Source organism: Cherax quadricarinatus, chromosome 1 (assembly GCF_038502225.1).
Source record: "Cherax quadricarinatus isolate ZL_2023a chromosome 1, ASM3850222v1, whole genome shotgun sequence".
NCBI classification, from domain to species: Eukaryota; Metazoa; Arthropoda; class Malacostraca; order Decapoda; family Parastacidae; genus Cherax; species Cherax quadricarinatus.
This window is the reverse complement of record NC_091292.1, coordinates 71,665,851-71,685,850: the sequence shown is the minus strand read 5'-3', so window position 1 is coordinate 71,685,850 and position 20,000 is coordinate 71,665,851. Positions and strand designations below refer to the sequence as shown.

General features: G+C 43.0%; 1 protein-coding gene across 6 annotated transcripts in view; it reads left to right on the top strand.

Moving 5' to 3' along the window:
- LOC128688563 (octopamine receptor beta-2R-like) overlaps positions 1–20,000 on the top strand; it is a 1,632,995-nt gene that overhangs the window by 923,253 nt on the left and 689,742 nt on the right. For all 6 annotated transcript variants that reach the window (XM_070082740.1, XM_070082747.1, XM_053776437.2 and 3 more), the window contains one exon: positions 10,948–10,969. The gene's annotated coding sequence lies outside the window, so the exon portion shown is untranslated. The remainder of the gene's footprint in view (positions 1–10,947; positions 10,970–20,000) is intronic.

The following is a 20,000-nucleotide window of genomic DNA, read 5'->3' as shown; positions in this document are numbered from 1 at the left end:
CGTTTGGGGGTCCACATTGGGAAGGCTCCAGAGCCCAATCAGGGCACTTCAAAGTGTTGACTTTGCCTCTTCCCAAAATGGAAACTCTTCACCATCGTCAAGTAACCAATCAGGGAGGCCTAACTCCTTCCCAAGGGAAGTGAGGAGTTAAGATGCGAAGCAGTGTAGTTCTTGACTTAGGAGAGGGTGGTTCCCCATCGCTCGGAAGTAGGAACGACGCGTGTTATAACTCACATTTAAAAATTCATAAAAAAAAAATATATATATATATATATATATATATATATATATATGAAAGTTTCGCCAAGAGTCACAGGAGTAAAATAGTTTTAGAAAGGACCAAACTATAACATACTAAAATGATATTCGAGTCCCACCATTATTTCGATTACGAAACGCTTGAAGGTTGAAGAATCTAGAGTAATCAGTGTCTCGGTGTGGGAGTCAGGTGGTGAAGAGACCGAAATGAATTGTACTGAAAGTCATGAAGTCTAAATCCGTGTGGAACATTCAGCTCAGGGAGTGGTGGAGGCTTGACTCTCCGTCTGCAGATAGTTCTCTTCACCAGTGATGCTGTGTGTTGCAACTCTTGTGCTGTATGTATTTCTGGTGAGATGATCGCAGCGCCCCTCTTGGTCGGTGTTATTACAACTTTTGTAAACACCAGCCTCGCTCCACTCTGTAAATACCAGTCTCCCTCCACTCTGAAAAACACCAGCCTCGCTCCACTCTGTAAACACCAGCCTCGCTCCACTCTGTAAACACCAGCCTCGCTCCACTCTGTAAACACCAGCCTCGCTCCACTCTGTAAACACCAGCCTCGCTCCACTCTGTAAACACCAGTCTCCATCCACTCTGCAAACACCAGCCTCGCTCCACTCTGTAAACACCAGCCTCCCTCCACTCTGTAAACACCAGCCTCCCTCCACTCTGTAAACACCAGCCTCCCTCCACTCTGTAAACACCAGCCTCCCTCCACTCTGTAAACACCAGCCTCGCTCCACTCTGTAAACACCAGTCTCGCTCCACTCTGTAAACGCCAGCCTCCCTCCACTCTGTAAACACCAGCCTCCCTCCACTCTGTAAACACCAGCCTCCCTCCACTCTGTAAACACCAGTCTCGCTCCACTATAAACACCAGTCTCGCTCCACTCTGTAAACACCAGTCTCCCTCCACTCTGTAAACACCAGCCTCCCTCCACTCTGTAAACACCAGCCTCCCTCCACTCTGTAAACACAAATCTCCCTCCACTCTGTAAACACCAGTCTCGCTCCACTCTGTAAACACCAGTCTCGCTCCACTCTGTAAACACCAGCCTCCCTCCACTCTGTAAACACAAATCTCCCTCCACTCTGTAAACACCAGTCTCGCTCCACTCTGTAAACACCAGTCTCGCTCCACTCTGTAAACACCAGCCTCCCTCCACTCTGTAAACACCAGTCTCCCTCCACTCTGTAAACACCAGCCTCCCTCCACTCTGTAAACACCAGTCTCCCTCCACTCTGTAAACACCAGCCTCCCTCCACTCTGTAATCACCAGTCTCCCTCCACTCTGTAAACATCAGTCTCCCTCCACTCTGTAAACACCAGTCTTCCTCCATTCTGTAAACACCAGTCTCCCTCCACTCTGTAAACACCAGCCTCCCTCCACTCTGTAAACATCAGTCTTCCTCCACTCTATAAACACCAGTCTCCCTCCACTCTGCAAACACCAGTCTTCCTCCATTCTGTAAACACCAGTCTCCCTCCACTCTGTAAACACCAGCCTTCCTCCATTCTGTAAACACCAGTCTCCCTCCACTCTGTAAACACCAGTCTCCCTCCACTCTATAAACACCAGTCTCCCTCCACTCTGTAAACACCAGTCTCCCTCCATTCTTTAAACACGAGCCTCCCTCCACTTTGTAAACACCAGTCTCCCTCCACTCTATAAACATCAGTCTCCCTCCACTCTGCAAACGCCAGTCTTCCTCCATTCTGTAAACACCAGTCTTCCTCCATTCTGTAAACACCAGTCTCCCTCCACTCTGTAAACGCCAGTCTCCCTCCACTCTGTAAACACCAGTCTCCCTCCACTCTGTAAACGCCAGTCTCCCTCCACTCTGTAAATACCAGTCTCCCTCCACTCTGTAAACACCAATCTCCCTCCATTCTGTAACACCAGCCTTCCTCCACTCTGTTAACACCAGTCTCCCTCCACTCTGTAAACACCAGTCTCCCTCCATTCTGTAAACACCAGTCTCGCTCCACTTTATAAACAGCTTTCTACCAACCTCCCTCACTCTGCTTTACATGCTGCAGAATCTACAATAACAGTTGAGAAAATTTTGTTCTTGTCTTAAAATCTTGATCGTTGTGGTGAGGGGAACCACTTTCCCCTCCCCCATCACCCGTGGGGCTGGGATATCAGGGCCTCCATTCCTCATTCAGTTTCAGATATCAGGCCCTCTTCCCCGTGGGGTCGTGGTATCAGGATCAGGTTTCCCTACCTCCATGCAGCCAGGGAAGCTCTCGCCCATGGGTCCGGGGTATCAGGGCATCCCTTACTCCGTGTTGCCAGGATAAACACACTACCAGAATTTTCCTTCTCTCATGAATTACCGAGACTAGTTGTGCGACAGATACTGCCACACATGTAAGACCTTGCTAAATTATATACATACACTTGAGAAAGTGCAGAGGTTTGTACACGAGAGATGGGATTCAGTGAACTTATTTTATATCACTAGAGCCAAAGGATGCGAAATAAGGTATTAGTTACACTCATACATAGACAAAGTTTGTAGGTGCAGATATTTTGTCAGCTTTCTTTTATTTATGTTAAAAGCACTTGAATACGTGCAGAAAAATCATGGTTTTGTTTTGCATAACCATGTAAAAAATATATCGTGTAGAAATAAGCTTGAATTGAACTGAACATTGTCTGTTTTTCAAATGTCTGTCCGTTAACCTATTTCTATTTATTTGCAAATTTTGCTACGAGGCCACACAAGTCTTCCGCTGCTTCTCTCAACTCTCAAGACCCAAGGTGATATTCAGTACAGTCCCATTGCTTTTGTCATATTTAATTCTTTAAGGAGACTCTTCACTTTCTCCTGCGTTGATTTAACTTTATCTAGTATCTGCTATTCACGCCTTTCTTCCTTCTTCCTCATTTTATTCATCATTCCTCTTCTTGATATTCTCCATCATTCGTCTTCCTGATGTTCTCCAACATTCCTCTTGGAAAATATTCAAAAAATTTCTTCTCACTCTTTGTATTCCTCCTTTTCATCCTATTGTAATCCAGTCTCTTCTTTCTTCTTGTTTCTTTCTTATTGTTTTACTGTCAGCTTTATGTGACCGTACATCAGTTTGTGTTCCATTTTGTATTTTGCTGCTGTATACTGTAGTTTGTGCAGTGTTTTGCTGCTTCCTTTCTTATCCTTGCATAGTTATTCTTAGTCCTTGTATTATACCCTTCGTTTTGATGTTTTCTACAAATTTTAACTCTCAAATTTACCACTCTACACTTCTTTGTTAACTATTAACTCCCTTTGTGTTTGGTATTATTTCTCCTATTTTTAGTAGATATTAATGTGCGCGTGTGGGGGTGAGTGTTTTGTTTGTCTTGATAAATCTGCTGTGCGTGTGTAGCTTGGTTGTCTTGATCACTCTGCTAGCTTGGTTGTCTTGATCACTCCGCAACCTCGCCAGCTGCCACAGCTTCCGTTCATCTCTGTCCCGCTGCACGCTACACAATACAACTTTTTCTCCGTCTCATTAACTCTAGTCTACCCTGCTTTCTGTCCCTCCTCACCTCCAGCAGGTAGTCGAGGTACGAGGCCGGGAGGTTGCTGGCTCCATTTAGTTTCTCGCATCTGATTTCTGTCTGCTTCACCCAAGATGTAGACAAGCTCCAGCTGTGCTGCTTCTTCCCGCTCATCTTATCCGTGTGGTGCCTTTAAGATGATGTACTACCGACGATAATGAGGTATTTTACCCAAGAACCTGCAACTGGGAGACGAATCTTATGGTAGTGTTTCGATCTTTCCTGATCCATCGTCAAGTGTTACAACTGGAGTGAGAAAAGTGAAGACGCGAAGGCAGTACGAAAGGAGGCTGGGAAAGAAGGTAGTAGTAGTAGTAGTAGTAGTAGTAGTAGTAGTAGTAGTAGTAGTAGTAGTAGTAGTAGTTGTAGAAGTGGTAGTAGTAGTAGTTGTAGCAGTAGCAGAAGTAGCAGCAGCAGTAATAGTAGTAACAATAATGGCTGTGATTTAACAGTGGTTCATGAGGGACCGAAACGTCGTCATAAGGTTCCTCTCCTAAATGCGGATTTTTGGTGAATTGTTGCAGTCACGGAATTCTGACCTTTCATTCTTCATTTCTGTAGAAAAAATACAAGTCGATGAACACACTTTTACTGGGACGACATAGACATTAAGTTGTCTTTTCTTTTTATTTTATAAGTTACTGTATGGAAAATACCCACATTAAAAAAAAAGGTGAAATTCCAAGCGTTTTAGTGATTTCTCACATTACACTGGTCTGCGTTTGGAATATTTTTAATTTTTATTTTTATTCATGGTTGCGATCTTACATATTCTTGGGCTGCTGATAGTAAATATCTAAACCATTTTGCTCTATCACGTAAGGATTTTGAATAAAATACAAATTAATGATAATAAAAATGTGAATTTTTAATAAATTGTTAATTTATTAAAATTCGGCAAGTAATCGTGGAAAAGCACATTCTGTTAGTTTTAAGAACATATGAATTCCAAATCAACATAAATCAAATCATATGATTTTAGTAAAAAAAATATGCTCCTAATGGTTAGCCTACATATTGAATCAAAGGAAGGAGGACCACTTTGATTTTCGCTTCTGCTGTGCATCGAGACCATTACGTTTCAATGACCAGCAGTAATCCGCCATCATGCTGACATTCCATTTGCTCTGGTATCGAGTTTCCATGGTGCAAATATCCTGACGGAACCGCTCTCCTTGTTCCTATCTGTAGTTCCCACAATTGTTGGGAAAACAGTCAAGATGTGAGTGCATAAAGTGCATCTTTACACTCATTCTAGACCCAAGTTGTTGGAAACTTGAAATCAGGTCTTGGATCATTTTTTCATATTCGGGGGAGCGCCTGTTTCTCAGGAAGTTGTGGACAATCTGCTTGAATGAAAACCCGGCATTCACCTCGACACCTGCTAATGCTTCATCAAAATGCTTGTCCTTCATCAATTCCCGAATCTGAGGGCCAACAAAGATTCCTGCCTTTAGCTTGCTTTCACTTGTACGAGGAAACTTTGACTCCAGGTACTTGAAAGCAGTTCCATTCTTGTTCAAGGCCTTCATAAAATTTTTCATAAGCCCTAATTTGATGTGGAGTTGTGGCAGCAGAATTTTCTTGGGGTCAACTAGTGCCACAGTTTTCACGTTGTGATTTCCGGGTAAGAAGCTGATTCTTGGTGGCCAGTCTTTTTGTTCATAGTGCTGGTTGTCTGCTCTACTATCCCAAAGACAGAAACAGGGATACTTGGTGTATCCGCCTTGAAGACCTAGTAGGAGAGCAATAAGTTTTAAATCACCACAAATGAGAAAATTGTGATTCTAGTACTTAATTGCAGATATTAGTGTCTGCATATTTGCGTAAGTTTCTCATATTTGGACACTATGGCCAACTGGCACTGATGCAGCTGTGTTGCGAAGGTAGAGAAGTACAGCCTTTAAACTTCTTTGAGAAAAATCAATGAAGAGTCTCCATTCATCTGCTTTTTATGACATCCTCATGTGTTCAATAAGGCCAGAAATATTTGAACAGAAAACTAAAGATTCCTTTTTGTCAAAGAACTGAGTGAATTCCGCTTCTCGATGACGGTACCAAGTGAATGTTGTTCCAGGAGCTAGAACCCTGTGCTCCTTTAGTCTAGAGCCAAGTAACTGTACACTTTCTTTCAGAAGGTCTCTCACCAAGTCATTGAACTCAGCTTGGTTGAAGGGTTTGGGATCGTCATTTGTTGGTGGTTCATAGTCTACTTCTATCTTCTTAGAATCACTGGTATCAGATTCTGATGAAATTTGCCATGTCTCAGGTGGCACAGGTACAGGAATATCTTCAGAGTGTGGAACAGACCTTATTGCTGGAGGAATATTTGGGTATATTATGCGATCTTTAGTCTTCTTGTTGAATCCAGTTACTTTAGTTATGTAGATGAATGGTTCAGAGAACCGACAAATTGATAAATTAGACACATGTGCAACATTTCTGTATCTTTAATGAGGAAACGTTTCGCAACACAGTGGCTTCATCAGTCCATACAAAAAAGAATGGTGAAGAATAGGGAAAGTTTGAGGTAATCAGTCCCTCAGCCTTGAGTCGATGTAATCAGTTCAGTAAAAGTTTGTTTTACATATATCTTTTCATAGCGATCAAATTTACCATCAGTTTCCACATGAGTAAATCTCTTAACTTTTCTGGTCCTCTTTGTTTCATTTACCTTTCTCTACTTCACTGATTTTATTTTAACTGAAATAGCTCACTTAGCACAGGAAGAAGTGAAGGCTCGATCCTCCGTCTGGTAATCGCGCTTCTCCTCATGGTTTTAATTTCCCGTAATCAGTAGTTTTTACCTTTGTTCAAGATACTCTTTGTGCCGCTTCTTAAAGAGTTTGAATAACTATCACCTTATTCTGTTCATACTCCTGCCTTAGTCTTTTTAGTCCTGTCTTAATCCTCATACTCCTCTCTTAGTCTTCTTGTGTGGAACACGATTACAAGTATCTGTTATTACGTTTTCCCGAAGGAAATATCCGAAATATTTACTCCCGTTAATTAAATCAGGCAAAATATATTTCAGTGTACCTCTTTTGAACGGCTTCAAAATTTAATGGCGAATGCATCCTAGGGCAGGATAGTACCTGGCCGCTACAAATTAAAAAAAATATATCATAGGAATCCGTGTCATAACTGTGGAATGCCTCTTCCGATTGGCTTTAGATTTTTCACCGCTGGTGTGGCTTCCTGAACACAAGGTTCATGTATTATTGTCTACCATAAGTTCCAATTTTCCAGTTTTATTGAAAACATAATGACATTAATATTCAACATAAAAAGAATGCCTCTTCTGATCGGCTTCAAACTCTAAGCACTACTGTACCATAAACGGAAGTATTTTTGTATTATGTTTGGGAAGTCTGGGGCGTCAGCTTGACAGTTCTTAAAGCAAGTTTGATAAAATGACTTTTCTTAAAAGTATATAAAATATTTTTCTTATAGGATTGTAGAAAACTTAAAGTAGAAAACAAATGAAAAACTGCAACTGAAAAAAATGTGTTTTTAGGGAGTTTTTAAATTTAATGAGGACATACTTTACTATTTTTCTGGTACAGGTCTATTTGAGCCTCTTCATCTTAGCTTCAAAGTTGGAGTTTCTTAATAAAAAGTTTGAATTGGATTTAAATTGCATGTCCTAATTTTCCATTTTTTTTGAGTAATTGGGATATCAATTTTTATATTATGACTTGTGAGTGCCTCTTTTAATTCATGGCAGATCTTCAGTGCCGCACTCTGCACTGTTGCAATCAGTCGGGTGCAGTGAGGTACAGGGGACTGATCGTATGCAACACGGGGATACATTACTCGGATCAGGCAGGGACCAAAATACATCTAGCTGATATTATCTTCGTCCTTCATGACCCAATAATCAGGCTAGTGTTCTAATAATATTGCCATCTCTCTCTCTCTCTCTCTCTCTCTCTCTAACAACTTCCTACTAGGAGAGGTAAGGTACGATATACACTACCGAGGATATACAGTACACCTGACAGGTTTATAGGGAGGGTGAGATGGATTAGTGGAGGCAGACGAGTATAGCTGCAGCCTCGAGTGAAGATAGTCACTGTGTCGTGGGAAATTTTCTTGTTTGTGTTTGCTGTATTTGTAGGGTTGTCACGTTGCGTTCTCGAGAATGTTTACCTGTTTGTTTTCTTGATTTTGTGTGGTTGTTACTTTCTGAAGAATATTTACTTTCATATTTTCTTGCCCACTTGTGGCTGTCACTTTGTTTTTGAGAAGCTAGTTAATATACTGCTTTCTTTGTGTGGTCGTTGTCTTTGTTTGGTTGTTAGTTTGAGTATGCACCACTGTATTGGATGGCCTGTCCACTTCCAGTCTCCAGTGTAGAGACCCATGCAAGGCGACTCACCCTCAGCGGTCTCCTTCAACTTGTCATTCCACTTTAAGATAAGATTTCGTTCGGATTTTTAACCCCGGAGGGTTAGCCACCCAGGATAACCCAAGAAAGTCAGTGCGTCATCGAGGACTGTCTAACTTATTTCCATTGGGGTCCTTAATCTTGTCCCCCAGGATGCGACCCACACCAGTCGACTAACACCCAGGTACCTATTTGCTGCTAGGTGAACAGGACAACAGGTGTAAGGAAACGTGTCGAAACGTTTCCACCCACCGGGAATCGAACCCGGACCCTCCGTGTGTGAAGCGGGAGCTTTAGCCACCAGGCCACCGGGCCACCTCAGTATCGTAAACATCCAGAAGACAACTTAAATAAAACCACAAGACGATCAGTCATAAACAGATTTCTGGCTGTTCCTTTCTCAGTGTCATTGTTCCTGCTACCATCTTTCACTCCACGACTGCCTCGCATTATCAACATGCTCTCACAACACTAAGTCTAGTAACTGCATGGAAGCTCTGGCTCACTGAAGCCTCCAGCTTCGTTCACTACCCTATATTTATGTTGGTAAACACTAAAAGTGTACATTTTTAAATTAGTTCTAATAAATACGGCTATTGCTAGGCTTTGATATCAGTGGAAACAGAAATATATTGTAGTGAAAGTGATGTAAGGATTAGAAAAGCAACAATAGCACAAAGGAGGGACAGGCAGACATAAACTCACATACAAACTAAAAGATAGACAGACAGACTGCAAGATGGGAAGATAGGTTAGATGTCTGTGTCCGTCTTTCCTTCAGGAAATAAATGGTGACACAGTATACAACCTTACAAATAATTTATAAGTAAAAAGATGAAAATTTATGAAAAGATTATGTAGATTTACGAAAGATTGTGTAGATTATTGAAAAGATTAGATGCAGCGTTAATGGCCCTAGTGTAGTCGAAAGGTTTTAAGCTCCATTAACCGAACAACCAAGACGTTGTGTTATGGGTGAGGTGCTTGAGAACGTTCGCTCAAAACCAACCAGAATTATGACTGAAACTTGAGAGTATTCTGCTTGCTAAATTATACACAGTATTTTATTTTGTCAACACCCCTTCCACCTGACTGGTTGTAAAGGCGTAATACACACAGGTGTGGTACAAAAAAAAATAATGTATTGAACACCTGAACAATTTTACATTGGAACAATAACGTGATAAAGATCTATTCCCTTAGCCAGCCTTGGCTTGTTAAAAAATCTGCTCTGTATTATTGACAGCCTGACAGCCATATTGACAACCTGACAGCCATTTTAACAGACTTGCTGACTGGCTGGCGACCTGACGCTAACTCTGACAATGTTTCTGCTCAACTGACAATGTAACGATCACCTTAATAGTCAGTCAGTCTAGCAGCAGCTCATTACCCCTACAGTCTGATGGTAAGTGTAGTTGCCTGTCTCTCTGTCTGGCAGAGAGACAAGCCATTTATATCTTGTTATTAAAGGGCTCTTGATCCAATGAAGTTAAGCCACCTTTCTCTTATTCGGATTAAACCAGATTACCTCCCAGTCATCAGGGGCTGTACGACCCCTACAGTCTTACCGCTTCCTCGTGAATATTGCTTTAATAATGAAAGACCAGGGGATGGAAGCATCAACTGACGGATCGTTATCTCGGCTGAGCATCAACAACTATAGCCACAGTATGGATTTGATCCCGATCAGTGATGCCCTCTGGTGATCAACGGTAACGGTAGCATTTGGTAATCAGCTATAACCTCTGATAACAGTAGTTTCTGGTAAAGGTAGCCTCTGGTGATCAACGGCACCCTCTAGTAACGGTAGCCTCTGGTGATCAACGGCACCCTTTAGTAACGGTAGCCTCTGGTGATCAACGGTAGCCTCTAGTAACGTTAGCCTCTTGTGAACAACAGTAGTCTCTGGTATCGGAAGCCTCATGTGAACAACGGTAGACTCTGGAAACGTAGCCTCTGGTGATCAACGGTAGCCTTTTGTATCGATAACCTCTGGTGATCAAAGGTAGCCTCTAATAACGGTAGCCTCTTGTGAACAACGGTAGCCTCTGGGAACGGTAGCTTCTGGTAACGGTAGCCTCTGGTAACGGTAGCCTCTGGTACCGGTAGCCTCTAGTAATCAACGGTAGCCTCCTGTGATCAACGGTAACCTCTGGTGATCAACGGTGGTCTCTGGTGATCAACGGTAGCCTCTGGTAACGGTAGCCTCTTGTACCGGTAACCTCTGGTGATCATCGGTAGCGTCTGGTAACAGTTGCCTCCGGTGATCAGTGGTAGCCTCTGATAACGGTAGCATTTGGTAATCAGCTATGACCTCTGATAACAGTAGTTTCTGGTAAAAGTAGCCTCTGGTGATCAACGGCACCCTCAAGTAACGGTAGCCTCTGTTGATCAGTGGTAGCCTCTGGTAACGGCAACCTCTGGTGATCAACGGTAGCCTCTGATAAAGGTAGCATTTGGTAATCAGTTATTGCCTCTGATAACGGTAGCCTGTTATAACGGCAGTCTCTGGTAATCAATGGTAGGCTTTGATAAAGGTGGCCTCTGGTAATCAACGATAATTTCTAATAACGGTAGACTCTGGTAACGATAGCCTCTGGTAATTAACGGTATTTTTGGCAATCAGCGGTTGATGTCAACCACAGTAGCCGCTGATAATAAACGACACATTCTGATAATTTATGATAATTTATGGTACTCTATCACAGCCTTCGATAATCTTGTATAATTCTCCAATTCCAGAATGGACGTCCAGGCTCTCAAGGTAAACCTTGCCACTAGTGCTTCAACCGATACCACTACTACTAATACTATTATTACTACTACTCCATTATACTATTAAAACTACTAATATTGCAACTGTTATATCTTCTACTATTACTCCATTCATTGTTATTGCTGTATTACTGCTAAATCAGTTGCTGTATGGAAAAAATGTGTCCGTAAGCATTGCACTGTTAGCCTATTGTAAGTATAATTATTATGTATGAACATAAAAAAACATTGAAGAATTGAGACACTTATGCAACACATGGGAATCTTTATTGAAGAAACGTTTCGCCACACAGTGGCTTCATCAGTCCAATACAAAGTAGAAATGGGTAAGGAGAGTAGAAGTTTGAGGTAATCAGTCCCTCAACCTGGAATCGATGTGTTCAGTCCATCACTCTTGTAGGAAATGCAGCATAGGTTAGGTTAGGTAAGGTTCGTCAGGAAACAGGACAAATGTTTCCTGACGCGGGTCTTAGTCAGATGATGACCCGCCTTTGGAGCTTTTGGTCATCTGACCGAGGCCTTCCGCTGGCTTACCGGTCCACCCCTTTAAAAATTATGGTCATTTATAACCATTGTTATAACATAGGTTCAGAGAGGTGGCTTATATACTGCGGTGAGATGAGTTGAAGCAGGAGGAGGCGGGATCACAGTGGGACCTGCCACTAGTGTAAGTAGGTCGTCGTCCAAAGGTTGGGCAAGCGTTGAAGTCTTTGTACCAAGATCTCATGATGTTGCAGTGTCTGACAGATGTGATGAATGGTTTAGAAAACCGACAAGTTGAAGAATTGAGACACTTATGCAACTTCTACTCTCCTTACCCATTTCTACTTTGTATTGGACTGATGAAGCCACTGTGTGGCGAAACGTTTCTTCAATAAAGATTCCCATATGTTGCAAAAGTGTTTCAATTCTTCAACTTGTCGGTTTTCTAAACCATTCATCACATAAAAAAACATTAGAACAAAGGAACGCTGCAGTAGGCCTACTGGCCCATTGTGTTATGTTACGAGTATGTTACAATTTATTCAGCGTATGTCACTCCCAAATAGGCTGCCTCCCGACCAGTGAACCAGGTGCTAAGGATTTAACGATCTAATAGGGGCCCCGTCGTCATACCAGTACTGTGGTTAATCGGCCAGTCACAGGAAAGCCCGCCAGAGCTGTGAAGCAATGTGTTTCACTTGTGACAAGAGTTTTGGCAGACTTGTCTGGGCTGCTGGTCGCTCACAGTGTCTGGTGCTTGCATTTTGCCTCTTTTGAGCACCATGTTGTATGTTTGCTCTTACATCATTGTACATACTTTACCAGCTTGCTTCTCAGTTGAAGGAAATGCAAGTCATATAACCTCTGCTGTCTTTTGCTTACTCCACTATTGGTTATCGCATTACGACAAGGTGAGCAGGCCATAATACACCTGTGTTCGTAATATCCATGCTAGGCAGGTTTAACTCACACCCACTCATGTACCCTTCCAGCCTCTCATGATTCTTGAATTACTTGCTGCTTGTGCAACAACTGTATATACCACTGCTACTACTAGTATGACTACTAACAACACTACTACTACCTTTTTATTGATTCGTCAGGATCTGTGTCCTGACATGGGTCTTAATCCTAAGGATGACCAGTCTGAAGATCCTGAAGATGTCTTTGAAAATCTGAGGTTGGTAGCTAAGGCGTCTTAACCTGTGGAATAGTGTCGATCTAATTCAGCTGTTCTGTGGCCGTAATCAAGGTCTTGCTGTACTCCCTGTGTGTTTCACAACAAAATATTTTTTGTACTACAGTAAGCTGAAGCCATCAGGCTTCAGCTCACTCTAGGCCATGTATTGGGTGGTCGAATGTATTTACAAATAAATGCATAGACTCTGTTTTATTCATCATGCATATATTCAAGATCCTCACAATAGTTCTGAATATCTCTGTTTTCTATCGAGTTCATCAGGCGGCATATAACTTCAGTGAAGGACGTGATTGTCGGCATCATTTGATGGCTCAGGGGTAATCCGGCATGGCTTGCTCTGTTCCTTTGGGCTTCAGGGCTCTTTACTGATGACTGTTGTGGTGTTAGGGTAGACGCGTTGACTGCAGTCAGTTCCTGCAGCAGATTTAGATTAGATTTTGCCACCGAAGTGGCTAGTTTATTGTGCACCCCATAGCCATTCTGTTGACGGTAGCGCAAGAGTATATGGATACACAAAAGACCTAGGAACTACGCCCCAAAAGGGTTAACAGGAGTACATTTAGATTTATATCTATAGTTCACTTATCTGTTACAAACAAATTTAGGAAATTTGCTTAGTATATCTGGTATCCTATTTTTATTAATAAGATATCTTGACATGTCAGATAGGTTGTTATACTGTCTATCTTTGTATTCCTCAATAAGTGGACAATAATGCATATAGTGTTCAAGACAGTGACCATATGCCTGTCCACATAATTTGCATTTGGTTTGATCATCATCTGTGTGTCTCCCAAACTGCCAGAATTACTTGTAACCAAGCCTTAGTCTGGCCACTACAACATCAGTTCCCATTGCAAATTGCTTCATAAACATACTTATCTATGCTCATGTTTACATTCCTATAACACTCATTTTCATTATTTACTTCTCTCCTAATATTATTGCTAATGCTGGACACACGTATACCAAAGTTATATTCTACATTCTCCTTTAGAGCACTCTTCCTGTAGCATGGGGCCTGCTGGCTGCTGTTGTGGGGTGGGAGTTTGAGAAGTGTCCAGAGCCGGCTGAGTGAAGAAGTGACTTTGTCGTTGATGGTTCCTCGGTTTCCTCTTTCGCTGTGACCGGGAAAGTGGTCCTGAGTTCCGTGATACTGTAGCCTCTGGGTGAGGCTGCTGCTCAGTGGTAAAGGCTCTACTTGAAGTTGGATGCTGAACAAATGAGGTTTTCCATGCTACCATCATACTGCACAGCCTCTCCGGGTGCAGGTTCTAGGCATGATGCTTCTTGCCGCAGTTCGGACACCGAGGTTTCGTAGTCTCACCTCTCTTTAGTTTACCCAAGCAGTCTTTGGTCGGGTAAGCTCAGCTGCGGATGCCGCATACTTCCTTAAACTGACATCGGGCGCTGAGGTGGATGTACCTCTGCCATCTAAACCACCTCAAAGGTTCTGAATTGTACGTCCTAACCAGGTATTTTCCCCCAGTAGCCTTAATTCAATTGAGCTGTAAGAGGTTACATACGCTGGACCAAGACCTACCTCATTGGTAAGTTCCTGTCCTCGTCTTGGAGCCGCTCAGCTTTCAAAATGTTTTAGTTACTGTGAATTGCATCGAGAGGCATGTCTAGTGGATAGCCCATTAGTACATCTTTTGTCACCCGCTCTATGGATTTTAGCTCTATGGGAACAAGTGGTGATTCTAGGTTGTTCACCTTCTGCAGTACTTCGTGGGTCTCTGTTTTGGGGAGTGAGAATAAACTCCCCTTTCAGATTTGGGGACACTGATATCTTCAGGCCATATCTCCTCTAAGTGAATTACAGCAGCTTACGAGGTGTCATGGTGTCCTCTGTGGATCAACCTGAATTTGTTACCGGCTGATGGTTTGGCTTGTCCTATATGAGGCAAGGAAGAACTGTCTCTTAGACTTCGGGAATCGTACTTCCTCCCAACCTTCGCCATCCAGTATCTCTGTGGTTGGGATGAACATTTCTTGATGCATCACTATCTCATTGACCCAGGTGGTTTCATTTATCTCGCTGCCCAAGGAGTCCAGGGTGTTGTCTCACAGCTTCTTCCCAAGAACTGCGCCGCACATTTCCAAATTCGAGTCCTCGGTAGTGTCCCTACAACATTCTCGTGTCCTCATCCTTGCGAAAGAATCTATGTGCAACAGCTGAGCTACACAGGAGGTCACAGAGAGAACTGGGATAAAGATGATGACTGCTATTATTTGTCCTGCTGCTACTACTACTGTTACTACTACTGTTACTACTACTGTTACTCCCACTACTTCTGCTGCTTCTGTGCAACTTTATTAGCATTACTGCAACTGTTCCTGCTATTATAACTACCACAGCTGTTACTTTTATTAACATTACAGTAATAATTGTTATTACTAATAACCAATTATTACTAATATTACAACTTGACCCTATTGTTACAATTAAAAATTGTACATGCAAATATTCTTAGTATTCCTGTTATTGCAACTACTAATAGTTATTATAATTTAATTGTACTGTAAATACAACACCTACTACTACTGCTACTACTACTACTACTACTACTACTACTACTACTACTACTACTACTACTACTACTACTACTACTACTACTACTACTACTACTATGACTTCACCTGCTACAAAGAAAAACTTTTATTTTAACTTCAATTACTACTTCAAATTTAATTACCAATATTAATAGTTAAATAACTACCACGGCACTATTGGTATTAATACATCAATTACCACTAACATTAGCAGCACTACTCCTACTATTAACATTACTACTACTGAAAAACATCTAGATGCGAGCCACATGGCACAGAGTACAAACTCATTTTTAATTCCAGCATATATGTGCTTTGATGATTGTGAACACAAGCGACGCTTGTTATTCTGGCTTGGTTTTAAATATTACTGCGTAGAGAGAGAGAGAGAGTCGGGAGAAAATAGTACTCGGAAAAACATTTGGAGTGTTTCAGTGTGTGTTTACAGAACTGTCCACTGATTAAAATGGTTGAGGCTACGAGGAAGTTAAACATTGAGGTGATGTTGAGGCTACGAGGAAGTTGACTGTCGGTGTTTTATTGTCCAGTGATTAATTTTGAGTTTTGAGACTCTCTGACCGCTGGTTCAAATCCCGCCCGTGGTATGGTTTGTTTGCAATCGTGTCATTACGATTTCGTGAGTCGTTAATACTGTTGAAACTACGAGGAAATTAAACATCAACGTGGTGTTCTATTGTCCGTTGATTAGTACTGTTACGGCTATTAGGAAATTAAACATCGAGATTTAACTGCTCACTGATTCAAACTGTTGATCAACAGGCTCTGAGGAATTTAAACATCGAGATGGTAAATGGCTGTAGTACCAGATAAGTGAAAAATGGCAAATGTGATATCTATTTATAAATCGGGAGATACATCTAGAGTTTCAAGTTATAGACCAATAAACTTGACTTCATTTTGGGAAAGTTGATGGAATTAATAATTGCTAATGGAATTCGAAGCCACCTTGAAAGACAAAATTTGATTTACATATCTCAGCACGCTTTTACAAAGGTTCTTTATTTACCTTACCACTTTGCTACTGTATTTGAGACAGTAGACCAAGTAAAGATTAAGATATTGTATAGACTTTGACAGAATTCCACACAGGACATTGATAAAGAAAGTAGCGACTCAAAAGATAGAGGAAATTATCTCCTGGATAAAGGCATGGCTGAGGTACGGGGAGAAATCAGAATAGGGATCTGTTAGGAGTGATGTGCCACAGAGTATAATACTGGAACCCTTGTCGTTCACAATCTACATAAACGACGTAGATGAAAGAACAATCAGTGACACGAGTTTGCCGATGACACTAAAACAGGATGTGGACACTAGCAGGCTATAGGATGACCTGGATATATTAATGGTGTCATCGGAGAAGTGTCAGATACAGTTCGGTGTACACAGGTGTGAGAGTTTAATCCTAGGAAAGAAAATAACTATGAGAGTTATAACCTAAACAATGTAGTTCTTAGTCAAAGAGTATGTGGGAAAGGATTCAAAGGTAGAATTCTTGGCTTGCTATCAAGAAGTGTATATAATAGTAGTTTAAAGGTTATAATTCAACCAGATCTCGTGTAGATTATGCTGCTCATATTAAGCGGCACTGTATGACCCTGGTAGGTTTAACGCTTCCTTTTGATTATAATAATAATAATGCTCATATTAAAGAACGGACATAAATACACCTGAAAATACAGAATTGATTCCGTATGTCAGAAACGTTTCCTGCGGAGGGAGGCTGCAGACACTGAACTTGCACTCTTTACCATCCATTACCTTTGATGAGTTCAGAGAGTTTTTCTACTCCCGGAGCCCTACCATGGGCCAGGCTCATCTGGTGCTTGCCTGGTCAGCCAGGCTGTTTCTGTTGGTGGCCCGCAGCCCCACATACCCATCACAGCTTAGATGATCTACCACTTGGTTAAGATATTTTTCCGGTTTCCTCTCGAAGACTTCTACACTTGTCCCAAGCAGTGTTTCTGATATTTTTTGGTAAGATGTTGAATAATCTGTGACCACGAATATTGATACAGAGAATTAGGAGTGTATTATTGAAGTGTACAAATGGAAGACAGAAATAAATAAAAGAGACAACAATAGCAGCAGTGGATTCAAACTGGAGAAACTTAGATTTAGAAAGGATTATAGGAAGCATGGCTTTGAAACAGAGATGTGTATGAGCGGAATATTCCTAGGTAGCGTCACTAGGGCAAGAACTCTGGACAGCTTTAAGTAGAGATCAGACGGGAAAATAAATGAATGTGGTTGGGTGTGAGTTGAACCTGCCTAGCATGGACCAGAAGGTCTGCTCAATGTTCCCTCGTTCTTGTGCTCTTGCCTGTGTATTTGGCCGCCTCAGCGTTTGGATTCAATTAATTATTCCATCCATTAGACTGCACAACTGAGGCTTATTGGAAATGCAGTAGTTAATTAAGGTTATGGTGGATGATTATAGTCAGAGAGAAGCGTTAAACTCGCAAGAGTCATAAAGCACCTGGGGAAAGGAAGGTAAAAAGGGTTTGATCCGAAGAAGAGAAGAGTTTCTCCAGTTCCGTGGATCAGGATGCTGACTGGTCAGTCACCTGTGTGAATGACCGGTGGGCATCAATCTAAGAGAGTAAATATTGTGATATAAAAGGAGAATCCAGACTCCGGGTGACCAGTTAGAACTGACTCCATTAAAGACTGACGCGTCTACACCGTCGAGGGCTCATCATGCAAAAAATTGAAGCTAGCCCTCCCCTTCCTTGGATCAAACCTCATTACCTTACATATCTCCAGCCATTGGATAACCCTGCGGGTTTGTCTCTCCCTCGTGAATATCAATCATGACAACGGAATAATATTTCACTATGTGAACATAACAGGTACAGACGAGTGGATAAACAAGACACGTGTCCAACACTTGTGTATCATCATTCCGAAACGTTTCCCCTACACAGCAGACTCCACCAGTCGAATACAGAAGCAGCAGCTGTGATGGAAACACGTTTGTGAATCCAGACACCAACCTGCTGCACGTGTGCTTAAATTATCCAATATTTCGCACTGACTTGGTTTATATTTAGCACATTTCTCTCTTTTCCTGCCAGAAACGACCGGTATAAAAACATATTTATTAAACATTGAAGAGTAAAAATATAATTCTAACTGGAGGACCGTTGTTAGGAAATAACTGTCACAGGAAATAACTGTCACATGAAATAACTGTCACGGGAAATAATTGTCACGGGAAATAACTGTCACAGTAAATATCTGTCACAGGAAATAACTGTCACGGGAAATAACTGTCAAAGGAAATAACTGTCACAGGAAATAACTGTCAAAGGAAATAACTGTCACAGGAAATAACTGTCACGGGAAATAACTGTCACAAGAAATAAATGTCACCGGAAATAACTGTCACTGAAGGTAACTTGATAACGAACTAAAATTTTGACAATGTTTCAATGGCAGCCGCTGCTGGACACACCACACACGTAAACAACCTTCCAAACAATAAGCAACAAGAGAAGAGGGGAAAAAACAAGAAAGCAAGTAAGTAGGCAGCCTCACAAGCTCAAATTCTCACCAAAAGTCAAGAAATCCAGTGTAACAAGAAGGAATTCTGCTGATAACTGGCCGTCTTGTGGTTTAATAGACGTCCTCTGAATGTCCACCAAACTGAGCCAAACGGGACACCCTGAATTAGCAAGTCAGAGTAGACCGGGTCGAGGCTGGAGGTGAGTTGTCTACAATGAAGACCGGACGAGGACAGTCCATCCAGGAGAGTGGTGCATACTCCCAGTAAGTACACTTGTGTTTCGTATAAGAACTACTGCTGTCGAAGAATTATGTAATCCAACTTAATACTAGTTACAAGGTTCAACAAGTGGTTCACTATCCTTGCCCAGTGGTTCACTATCCTCCCCCCCCTCGCGGCTCACTAACCTCCCCCCGCCTCGTGGCTCACTAACCTCCCCCCGCCTCGCGGCTCACTAACCTCCCCCCGCCTCGTGGCTCACTAACCTCCCCCCGCCTCGTGGCTCACTAACCTCCCCCCGCCTCGTGGTTCACTAACCTCCCCCCGCCTCGTGGCTCACTAACCTCCCCCCGCCTCGTGGCTCACTAACCTCCCCCCTCCTCGTGGTTCACTAACCTCCCCCCGCCTCGCGGCTCACTAACCTCCCCCCGCCTCGTGGCTCACTAACCTCCCCCCGCCTCGTGGCTCACTAACCTCCCCCTGCCTCGTGGTTCACTAACCTCCCCCCGCCTCGTGGTTCACTAACCTCCCGCGCCTCGTGGTTCACTAACCTCCCCCCGCCGCGGGGTTCACTAACCTCCCCCCGCCTCGTGGCTCACTAACCTCCCCCCGCCTCGTGGCTCACTAACCTCCCCCCGCCTCGTGGCTCACTAACCTCCCCCCGCCTCGTGGCTCACTAACCTCCCCCCGCCTCGTGGCTCACTAACCTCCCCCCGCCTCGTGGTTCACTAACCTCCCCCCGCCTCGTGGCTCACTAACCTCCCCCCGCCTCGTGGTTCGCTAACCTCCCCCCTCCTCGTGGTTCACTAACCTCCCCCCGCCTCGCGGCTCACTAACCTCCCCCCGCCTCGTGGCTCACTAACCTCACCCCGCCTCGTGGCTCACTAACCTCCCCCTGCCTCGTGGTTCACTAACCTCCCCCCGCCACGTGGTTCACTAACCTCCCGCGCCTCGTGGTTCACTAACCTCCCCCCGCCTAGTGGTTCACTAACCTCCCCCCGCCTCGTGGCTCACTAACCTCCCCCCGCCTCG